We start from the raw sequence: 12,206 nt of genomic DNA, 5'->3' as shown, positions 1-12,206 counted from the left end.
TATGAACTTGACTGAATATGGTAAATGTCTGTGCCTAATGCATACTTGGTATGGTAGATATTTGCTTGTTGGTTTCTTTGGAAATCAAAAAGTAGTTACTTACTATATGACAAAATGTAGGATTTGGAGGACATTTAGAAGAACATACACCATGCTAATAAATGAAAGGGTGGAGAATTAAAAATGTTTTTTAAATATATATATATATATATATATATATATATATATATATATATATATATATATAGAGAGAGAGAGAGAGAGAGCACATATTTATTTTATTTATTTATAAATATATAAAAATGCTTTGTTTCCGTTTGTAATTTTTGTATAAAAAGTGAAGACCACACTACAATAATATACATAATGTAATTACCAAATAAAATCACAAATAAAGGATGCAAAAGAAGCTTAGAGCAACTCTAATATCAACAATCAGTGCAACACATGGGGTGGTATTCATAGTCTCGATTTTTGCACTTTCGTAGAGGTTATTCATGAAAAGTGCAGCTACCTTCATATGCAAGTTCAGTGATGGCAGGATATTCACACTGAATAAGTAAATGCAAAAACATTTTAAAAAATGCCCACTTTTACCAACTGTGTAAACTTGCTGAAGAGTAAGGCCACATTTTTGCATGAGAACATAAATGCTTGTATAATAACACACGTTTTTGAGTATTATGAATGAACACAGCTATGTGCAAGCACATTTGAAGTATTTAAACCAAAAGGTGCATAGTGCAGCTATTTTAATTAACTTTTAAAAAAGATAAAGGTGTTTTATAGGTTTTATATAGGGGCATCCTTATGTGGACAACCTGTTGGTTTCTTTAAAATAGTGGAAAGGGGAAATAGGAAAAACTGAAAAAGGAGAGACATAACAAGGGCAGAAACACAAAAAGACCACATCAAGATGGTTGTGCTAGAGGAGGTGGAAGAGAAGGTGTACTATATTTTTGGTGGGGATAGACCTCTCTATTTTTCAATTTCTTCGATGTAAGAGGGTAATTTGTGTAGGAAGTATGTTAGAGGGTGTAAGAGAGAGGATTAGGGAAGGAGGAGAGTGAAGTCCAGTTAAGTTCAGGAGGATACCTGGTCCACCGGTTCTCAAATTTTCCAATGCCTAATGGTATTGCAGTGGAGGTTCCCCATGTTGCGGGGGTAGAGGCATGTGGTGGCACAGTGTTTGGCACCAACCAGGGCAATGAATCCTGAACTCACTGAAGAGCATCCCGGACTGGCTGAAAATGCCTCTGCATTACCTTCTCCACCACATCATCAACCAAATCCTGAAGCCCAAGGTCTGTGAGAATTGCCAGGTGCCTTTACTGACCTAGAAAGGAACATGGTTGTGCTACCCCTAGGGATTTTGGACCCGTAGAAAAATGAACAGAAATGGAAGAGAAAGAAAATAAAGAAAGACAAAGTAATGCATAATTAAAATACATCAAAAATGGAGACAATAAATAAACTCAGTGTAATGCATCAGTGCAATCTTTATTAACAGTGATATCTTCTTTTTATATAAAACTTTATTCAGAAAAAAAACAGGGAAGTGGTTTGGGAAACATGAGGACAATCAGTATATTGCTATGAAGTGGTGGGTGCTTTTTACATTTTCAGTCTACCGATACTAATGAGGTACACTGGGGTAACATAGGAAAAGCTGATACATTTGAACTTCCTAGCTGATATGGCTTGTGCTGCAATTGTGTACTGAAAGCACTTAACTTATTATCTTTGTGTATGAATTAGTTCTACATTTATATTTACAAAATAAGTAACACATAGCAAAAAAAATATTATTTAACAGAGTGTTTTACGTATATATATATATATATATATATATATATATATATATATATATATATAGAAACACTTTGGAATCTCAAAATACTGAAATGTCATCGAATTTCAGTATCTCGAGACCAAAGTGTCGAATCTGCAGATGCGCGAAACTGCAGAATATCAAACCCGGAAATGTCGAACCCACAGTACTGATGGCACATTAAATAAGTGTGGTGATTTTAAGGGTTCTGGGGAGGGCTTGTGTTTTTGTGAGTGTGTCGGGGAGTGTTAGGTGTGGGTTAGGGTACGTAGGTGAGAATGTGGGTGTGTCAGTGTTGAAAGTGGTGGTGTTTGTATCTGTGTGATGTGTGTTTGTGCGAGGGGGTGTGGAATGTATGTTGGTGGGTTTTGTATGCATTGGTGTTTAGTGTGACCTTGGAGTTATTATATATAAGTATGGGTGTTTGGGGGCGCAGCCCCCACATGGGGGGGGTGCAGGGGGCTTGGCCCCCTGCTTATAGTAAGGATGTGTGTGTGTGTTTGTGTTGTTGTGCGGAGGTAGGTGTACTTGTGTTTGTATGTGTGCTTTAATGGTCGTGGTTTTGGGTTTTGAGGTTTTGGCTTTCATTTTTTTGTTTTTTCGGCTTTATAGTCTCAAAATACTGAAATTTGATATTTCAGTATTTTGAGATTATAAAGTGAATCCATATATATATATATATATATATATATATATATATATATATGTATGTATAAATATTTGCAGTCTTACTAGCACCCTCAGTCAACCTCTTCAACCATGTTTCCTTCTATGTTCTATTGTAGGATATGTCCTTTACAGCTGCATAGTAAGCACATGGAATATGGTTGAGTAACTATCTCAAATATGAATTTAAATCTTCTTACCCAATCACATTTACTAATCAGTAAGGTACTGGAGTTATTACTGCACTGGTTTAATTTGTGTGCTTATTTCTGTACACATTTTTATTGAGTCTTGCTATATGCTTCCATTTTTTAAACAGGAAAACAGCAAAACCACATATTTTTATGCATTCATTGAACTAATCTATCTGTGCTAATAAGCATTTCTTCTTCACTGCAAATTGAATTAGAAAGATAACACAACTTCCTTCCAATTGTTATATTTTATGTTTAGGAACAGCTTGCCTCTTTAGGGTTGGATATTTTCTGCAAGCTTTGCATAATTTTTTATTGCCATTTCTGCTATCCCACCATGCATTGCATACTTTACTTCCAGTTTTAAGTAATATCATGTGAATTTGCACTAAGTAACCCACTTTTGCTATCTACTCAAAGAGACAAGCTGTACACACATATAAAAATGTAATAGTTAAAAGGAAGTTATGACATACTTCCAGTTTAACTTGCATTAAACGAAACATGTTTACTGTTACAGATGGATGCACTAAAAATAATTCATGACAATGTGTGTTTTGATAATTTGCTACAAAAAAAATATAAGCATATAAGGGGATTAAGTCGAGGTATGAATCCCTTAAGAGATAGCTCATGATTTTAGTCTCCTTGTCATACCAGCTTGGAGCTCAGGCTTGTACCTTCACAGGTGTTACCATCTTTCAAAGGGTTAGTACCACAATGAATAATGTATGTATAGCACTGTGGTTCACATGTTTGAAATCACTCTGTTTGGGCTGTGATATCATGATAACCAAACCCAGTTACCAAGCAGAGGAATTAGACATGGAACTGCTATTATTAGCAAGTCTGGTTTTGCCAAGCTGCTCTGTCACATATATATTTTTAAAGGAATACTTTCATACTTCCTTGCCATGGTAAATACAATTTAGTATAACATCATTACTTTTTAAGAGGTTTAAGCTTCTTGTATGTGTTTCTGCTTCTGTGCTGAAATGTTATACTTTATTTGAACAATAAACCTAAGGGCCATGCATTAATCATTTCTTTAAGCTTAGTTTTTCAGTATTACATCTGTAATCTTTTTTTCTACATTTTAAAGTATAAATACATCTTCCTGTTGATGTCTTTATCATGTCACATAAATTATTGAGTGCTTGAGGTGATGAGGTGTGTCACGGTATGTGGGATGGACATGGATCAAGTTTCACGATTATGCAATCTCAGCTGTATCTGACTCCATTTTACCTTTTCTGTGGACATGGACAAATGAGATATATTAGGCTGTGTGCAGGTCAACCACATTTACCACCAAAGGCCTAAATATGTGGATTTGTTCACTTATACACTTGTGCATTACTGCAGTTCATAGAGATAAGTGTAACCAGTAGTGTAGCTAGGATGGGACATGAAGGGTAACATCCAGGGTATAAAATGTTGGGGGGGACACGATCAGTCAATACCAATCACTCTTTAATGTAATACCAACTTTTAAAAGCTGGTTTTGCATTTGAAGGTAAACCTGAGTGCTGTAACACTCTGTGTGTGTTCTGAACTGTAGCAAACAGCTTGCTACAGTTAAAAAAAAAATCTTTTTTTTTGTAACTAAACTCTGAGATCTGTAGCACTCCATGCAGGCTGGATGTTAACTCTAGCAACTGTTTGCTACATTTATAGCAAGCAGTTTACTACAGTTTAAAAAGAAGCTCTTTTTTAAGTAAAACATGAGCACTGAAGTGCTCCATGCAGGCAGGTATAAACTGTGGCAAATAGTTTGCTACAGTTTAAAGAAGACTTGCTTTTTTTTTTTTTTTTTTTTTTTACTAAAATGTTAAAAGGGGGTTGGGGGCAGGGCACAGAAATGGGACCTAAATGGCTGGGCTAGAAGTGAGGGGGGCATGTTGTGCATCTGGCCACCTGGTTGATATGCCAGCAGAAGGAATGTTCATTTTTTTTTCTTTTTTTGGCTGTGTGTGTGTGTGGGGGGGTGTAGATCTAACTGCAATAAGCTGATAATTTATGGCTTGTTACAGTGAAGTGGAGTGAATTTACATATTATTCCCCAAGGTATAACAACTGGGCTAGGCTAGACAGAAATTATATTTCACAGGTAGATGTGCATTTAATTGAAATTTTTGATATGCATGCAATAACTATTTCAGATCACGCATCAATAATAACTGAAATAAAAATGCAGGGTACTAAAATTAAAATGAAACACTGGTGCTTCCCCTCCTATCTGTTGAAAAGAGAGGAATTTAAAGAATGTATAGTAGAAATTATTCAGGAGTTATTTGGGAAGATAGAAATTATTCAGAAAATATAGCTAGGGAATGGGATACAATTGAAGTGGAGTTTAAAGATAAGGTGGAAATAAAAGAAAGAGCGATATGGTTAGAAGTAACAAGAATTATTTAGATGGACTGATAAAGCTTAAAGTATTGCACAATACGGGGAATCTCACAGAACAAGAAAAGAAGCAATTGTAGAGTGCTAAACAGAAAATAAAGGATTACCTCAATAATATGCAGTATAGAAAGACTGCTTGCTGTAAACCAATTGTTTTTTGATAATAACTTTTAGCACAACCACTGAGGCAACAGAAAGTAGAAGGGGTTGTCACCAAGCTTAGGGAATCTATAACAAGGAAAAATAACCAGAGATCTTGGAGAGGTACTAGAAATACTTTGGAAATTATATGAGAGTCCTTATAAAGGAGTGAAATATGAAAATCAAGAAAAGACACAAATGGAAATGGTTATGAAAGAATTAAATATGCCAAGGTTAGAGGTAGAGGAGGCTCAATTACTAACAGTTAAGATAGGAGGATAATAGGATCATAAGAGGTTACTAGGTAACGGCCCCAGGGCCCTTACAAGCCTAGCCAAGTTCAACCCATGTTCCCAAGGATGTCTGGTTCAAGCAGACACTAAAATTGCTCTTAAATTGGGCCAGTGAGAGGCTTTGTTTAACATGAATAGGAAGATTGTTCCAAAGGTGGGACAACCTCTCTGAGATAAATCTGCCTCTCCAGCAAGTTCTATTGATGTCATATACCATGTTAAGGTCCTCTGAGTGAGTGACCCGTGTGCAATTTGACTTGTGAATGTGCAACACTTTCATCAAAGCTGGGTCAGAGGTTGCTATATATGCAAGACACAGGTCGCCTCTGAGCAGTCCGTATGACACAGAGTAAAGTGACAATGATTTCCGCCTGTCCCCATAATACAGATCTTGAAGACCCTGAATTTTCTTCATAAAGAACCTTTTTGGAGATGAGATAAAAATTGTGTTTTATAACCAACCTACAGGAAAGTCCCCAGGAGTAGATGGTATTTCTATGGAAGTTTGGAAGCTAGGAGGAAAAACTGGTAAAGATCTGGAAGAGGAGAAGAAACAGCAACATCCTGGAAGAAATTGGTGGTGGCTGTAATATCTAAAGATGGTAAAGACCCATCAGATCCAGTTTCATATAGGCCCATTCCAATTCTAAACCATAATTATAAAATGTTTATATCTATAATGGCTAAAAGAATGGCAAAGGTGATGTCAAAATTGATAGATATGGATCAATGTGGTTTTCTGGAGGGGAGACAAACATTTGACTACATGAATACAACACTGAGGATCCAGAGGGAAGCAGAATGTAAAAAAGTACCACTGTTGTTGATGGGTTTTATAAGTTCATAGTTTCATAGGTAGGCACTAGGCTATTGGCCCTCGAGCCTATATAAGCCTAGCCAAAAAGGTTCCCTGGCTTTCGCCACCCAAGAAAGTTATTTTCCTGTGCCCCTGTCAAGCAGTGCCACAGACGTGATCCCCAGGGTGAATTTTCTATTTCCCATCCATTTGTCAAGATTTTTCTTAAAGAGGGCCAATGAGCAGCTTTGATTGACATGAATGGGTAGTTTGTTCCAGAGCATGGGAAGTCTCTGGGACAGGAATCTATCCCTCCAGCATGTTCTGTTTATTGTGGTGACAAGGTTTAGGTCCCTGGAGAGTGTGATTCAGAGAGATTGGGATTTCTTTAAGCTCTGGGTTTGACATAGCTTTGTATGTTAGGCAGAGATTGCCTCTGATATGTGACAGAGAAGAGCTGGAGTTTTTTTAAACAGTCTGCGTATAGCATCTGTTTGAGGCCAGTAATCCTCTTAGTGAGGTATTTCTGTGGCCTTTCCAATTGTTGTAGGTGTCTTGTGAGATACATGCCAAACAAGGCATTGTACTCTATAATGGGTCTGATGAGGGATGAGTAGAGAGGAACAATGACCTCCTTTTTTCTTGAGCAGAACACTTTTGTGATGAGGTGTGCCACGTAGAAGGATTTCCTGACTACTGTGGTGATGTGGTTATCAAAGGAGAGACTACTGTCTACCTTGAAGCAGAGAAAGCATCTGATAGAGTAAGTTATGAGTAGGGCAATGGAAGCATTTGCATTCTCTGATAAAAGTATAAAGTTGATTAGGAGGATATACGAGGGATCGGAAGCAAAAATTTGAGTGGGTGGGATCCTCTCCTATAAGTTCTTTTTGAGCAGAGGAATCAGAGAGAGGTGTCCTCTTTTCCTTTGTTATTTGCATTATATTTAGAACCACTGGCAAAGAAAATAGGGACTCAGAAATTCAAGGATATAACTGGTGTGGTAGTCAAGAAAAACTGGCCCTATTTGCAGATGTATTATTTTATACCTGATAAAACCAGAAAAGGACATTTCAGTGTTGTGGAACATTCTGAGACAGTTTCAAATCTTTTTGGGATACAAAATTAATGAAGATGAAACAAAGGCATTAGCTGTAAACTGTGTACCCACACATACATTGGTTCAACAATATCCATATTTATGGGGGCATGAAAAAATGAAGCAATTGTATATATTAAAAAGGATCCTGTTGTGGCAGATAAGTATACATGGGAAGAGAATAAACAAAAGATAATACAAAAACTGAGAAATTGAAAAAGGTCTGTTTTATGGATATGGATAGCAAGATGCAAGCAGTGAAAATGCTTTAGTCCCTTTAGTTTTATACACTGGTCAGGCATATTTTTATCAACCAGTGTAGATAGCAACTAATAAAGAGCTGATGGATTATATCTGTGAGGGGAACACAGCAAGAGTCAAGCGGGATAAGCTGATCCTTCCAATAGAGCAAGGTTTCTTGGGATTACTTGATTTGAAGGGGTATTTCAGAGTTACACATTTAAGGCTCCTATGTATAGCACAAGCAGAAAAGTTTAATTCAAAGTGAAAAGGATGATGATGAAACAGAGGGAAGCTCAAGAAATAAGCTGAGTCTGAAATTTTGGATGTCAAGACTTTAAGGAGAATAACAATAACAATAACAATACAGAATATTATATTCATACAGTAGCAAACAGTATTCTAAGAACTAAGCCAACATGGGGATGGTGAAAGGCAATTCAGCCAATAAGGATGACTGCAATTAGGGATACAGCCAATACGCAAAACTGGGGCTAAAATTTACTGGAGAAAACTGGTAAAGGAACCAAGGTATTGGGAACAAATAATTAGAAAGGGAAAGGTAATAGAATGGGAAGAGGCAAGAATTTATTTGGAATACAAGTTAGAGGTTGCCTTCTCCATCAAAGAATGGTATCAGAGTATAGGCAAAGAGAAGGAAATGAGGTGGGGGGTCTTAAATGAAAGATCAGATAGTGATTTTAGCAGAATCTAGAACAGAAGCTGCTATTAAAAAGGAATAATTAGTAAGGTATATAAAATATTGCATGATAACTATAAGAATCAGAAGGAGGTTAGAAAGGATTGGGAAAAAGAGATTGCATAAGCAACTCACGAAGAAACAATGGGCTATATATGTGTGACTCCCAAATATTCAACTAAATCTAGAAGATTTATAATCGTTCCTTGGAAGTGTTTGCATAGGTATTTTTATAACCTAAGTAGACTTCAAAGATTTTTTCCTCAGGTAGACTGCAGATGTTGGAGGTTTGATGAGGAAAAAAGAGGTATTGGGAACAGATTTTTGGGAGTGTAATGAGTTGGCAGACTTTAAAAATTCCCTGCAGACTACTCTATCAGAAATAGAGCAAATTTATTTAACTAAGAAATGATTTTTTTAGCTATGATACAGAATCAGAATTGTCTAGACATAGTAAGGCCTTGCTAAGTCTAATTATAGTGGCTGCCAAAAAGCAATTACTAGAAAATGGAAATCAAAGTCTAAACCAACTGTACTAGAAGTAGTGAATATAGTAACAGAGATAAAACAACCAGAAATGGAATATTTAGAAATGGGTAAGAACAAATAAAAAAATGGGAATTGTGGGAAAAATACATGCAGAATAATGTTTTAGAGGAAGAATGAGGCTTAAAAGAAGGCAGGATTTGAATGAGCTATGTTTAACTTACAATGACTGGATAGATTATAAGAAATGTGTAATGTCTGCAACTAAAAATATGTCAATATAATTTGTTTTCATTTATACAGATGTATGATTGCCTATATCATAAGTGATAAGTTAATAAAGATGTTTCTTCTGACAGCTGCAGTTCCCTTTTGTCACCCACTTGTGCTCAACATGCATTATCCAACACATGGCACATTTGTCTTTCTATTTTCTTGCATTCTCCAAGAGTTCTGCATTACAGAATATGGGCAGGATCGCAGAGCAGTGTGAAAGAATGCACTAAAACATGGCACACATCATATAGATATCACTACTGAGTTCTTTGTAGCTAGTTGTCAAATGCAGCTTTATACCACATACCATGTTCACTAACCAAGATCCTATTGCTGTGTAAGAGCAATAATATATACTACATTGCTGTATGTGGTCATGGGCCTATGACAGGAGACAGAGCTGCTTTGTCTATGACATTTGTTTTTTTAATGAAGATTGTTCTATAGGTTCTTTACTTGTTGTTTTGCCAGCAGTAGCCTAGTTATAGATACGTGATTCAGAAAACTGATTTTCTGGTCATATTTTTGTTGTGTACTGCTGTTTTATAAGGGCACTTCCATTCCAGTGTCAAGTTATTCTCATTGCTAAGTGCCTTTCCTTCTTTTTACTTATACCTTATAGTTATCTTACACATATAAACTATGATATACATATACTCCCTGTGTTTCCATGCAAGAACCTTTTTCCACAGCTTCTCTATTCATTCTTTTGGCTGCCATTGAAATCTCATATCATTTCCTTTAGGTGTGACACAACATCTGTTAAATCATCATGCAGTGTTATATTAACTCTTATGTCATACAGGTAGTTTGAATAGAAAAGCTCATCCTAAAGCATTTACAATGTCAATAAACCAAAGTAAAATTGTGGATTGCCAATTCTAGGTATTATAGCCTAGCGATAGGGCCAATAAAATGTCTTTAGCTATGTACAGACTGCAAAGTTAGTCATTTTATGTTTGTGTTAGCAGTCTCAGATGATAAGCTTCACAGACCCATTGAACAACAGCTAGAAACTTTCTTTTCAACATCTAACAAAATGAGCACATATCACAGGAAACAACATATATAATCTTGATTTTCCAAAGTGTTTCTGGAATACACTTAAAAAGGTCACACACAACCTAGAATCTTCAAGCAATAAACAAAGCAAAAGTAACACAGCTTTCTCAAATGACAAAAAACGTATCACTTTCACATCACCTAAACCCCGTACTGCAGCCAGTATTCCACTTGAAAGTGACAATCAAACTCATGGTTTAACAGCTGTAAATTCTCACACTTATTCTTCAGAAATATCACTTCATCCAAAACAGGTGTATGAAACAATACAAGACATTGATATACTCGCATCTACACCCTAAAGTATGCAAATGTCATCACCCTACATATACAACCCCCTATGTCACATATTTACTCTTACTTTCATGCTCCCATACAGTTGGAAACATGCAGCCATTGTCTCTATCCCCAAACCAAAACCCATATCAGCTTCTGATTATAAGCGTGTAGACATGCTCTATTCTTTAGCTAAGATTATCACACAAGTGCTGTTCAAACAGTTAACAGAATACAACTATAAGGGTGCTCTACTCTCAAATGAGCAGCATGGATCCAGGAGTAATTACAATACACAACCTACAATATGTAGAGTAACAAACCACACCTATGAAGCAATAGACTAACTGGAGCCATTTTATTGACCCATAAATCTATATTCAACTCTATTGTCTACATACTGTAACTGAACATTCACAGTCACACAATGGTACATCCTCAGCAGGAAAAGTGCAAGGACTAATATTAGACTTCCTACTATTTTCAAATTTCATTACTAATTTACCATTTACTCTTCCTAACCTAAACTGCATATTATATGCCATTCACATCATAATACTTTCTTCACGCAGTTTCTAATTAAACTACAAGAAAATCTGTAACATGCAAACAATGATACCTGACACGGTAGGTTTTCATCTGGAAATAATGCCTGCCCAGGGGTGTTGTGAAAATTGAAGCCACAGGCCCACCATCTGGCCATCCCACTTTTTAGGAGGGCTAGGACAACCAATCTCATGGTAAATTTGTGGATACATTTGTGATCATCTAGGTTCCATTTTAAGGATAATGGTGTACTGCATTGCTTAACCTGCAGGAGGTGTCCGTTCCAAATGTAGGAGATGAAATGAGTGATAAATCCGTCTCTCCATCGCAATCTATTTACCTTTTGAGGGGGTGATATAATGGTTAAGGTTTACCTCACAAACACAAAGTACAGGGTTTGATTCTCACCTTGAGAAGTAAGGCTCGGCTTAAAAAAGGCCTCTGAAGTCATTAGCCTAGTAATCACTTATGTTTGATGTTGCAGGGTTGGTATAATGGTTAAGGTGTTTATCTCACAGACACAAGGTAGAGGGTTGGATTCTCACCCTTTAATGGGAATTTGGCTTGGCTTAAAATGGCCGACAAGGGCAGCTAGCCTAGTACTTACCTATGAGGTAATGAGCCTAAGATTTAGCTCCCTAGTTCTGGCAGTAGTGGAACTATTTGACTAAAAGAGATAAAGGAGATCTAGGGCAACTGGATCCCTGATGGTATAGTAGGTGAGGTATAGTTCTCCACTTAAGAATCTATAAGATACTAAATAAAGGGACAGTCTATCTTGCTAGCTCAAGGTTTATAAACTCATGATCTTTTTTGCTTTGGGTGGCATAGTGGCACAGCTGGTAGAGTTGTTACCTCACAACAAGAGGTTTTTTAGTTTGATTTCCAACTGGGGTGCCTTCTGTGTGTTGTCAGCATATCCTTCCTGTGTTCATGTGGGCCTTCTACAGGTGCTCAGTTTCCTCCTACAATCCAAACACATACAGTAGGTGGATGGGACACTCTATGTTGGCCGTAGGTGTACGTGTGTATGATATGGAAAATCAACCTTGGTAGGGCTAGACACCTGGCAGTGTGAACATTGTCTCTAGTTGATTGTCACTGTTAAAGTAACACCCTGACTCCATGTGCAACAATGGAAAAAAGGAGTTGTGGATGGATGGATGGATGGATGGATGGATGGATGGATGG

This window comes from Protopterus annectens, chromosome 1.part0, assembly GCF_019279795.1.
Source record: "Protopterus annectens isolate FY-2018-M chromosome 1.part0, PAN1.0, whole genome shotgun sequence".
NCBI lineage: Eukaryota > Metazoa > Chordata > Ceratodontiformes > Protopteridae > Protopterus > Protopterus annectens.
This window is presented reverse-complemented; position numbering follows the sequence as displayed.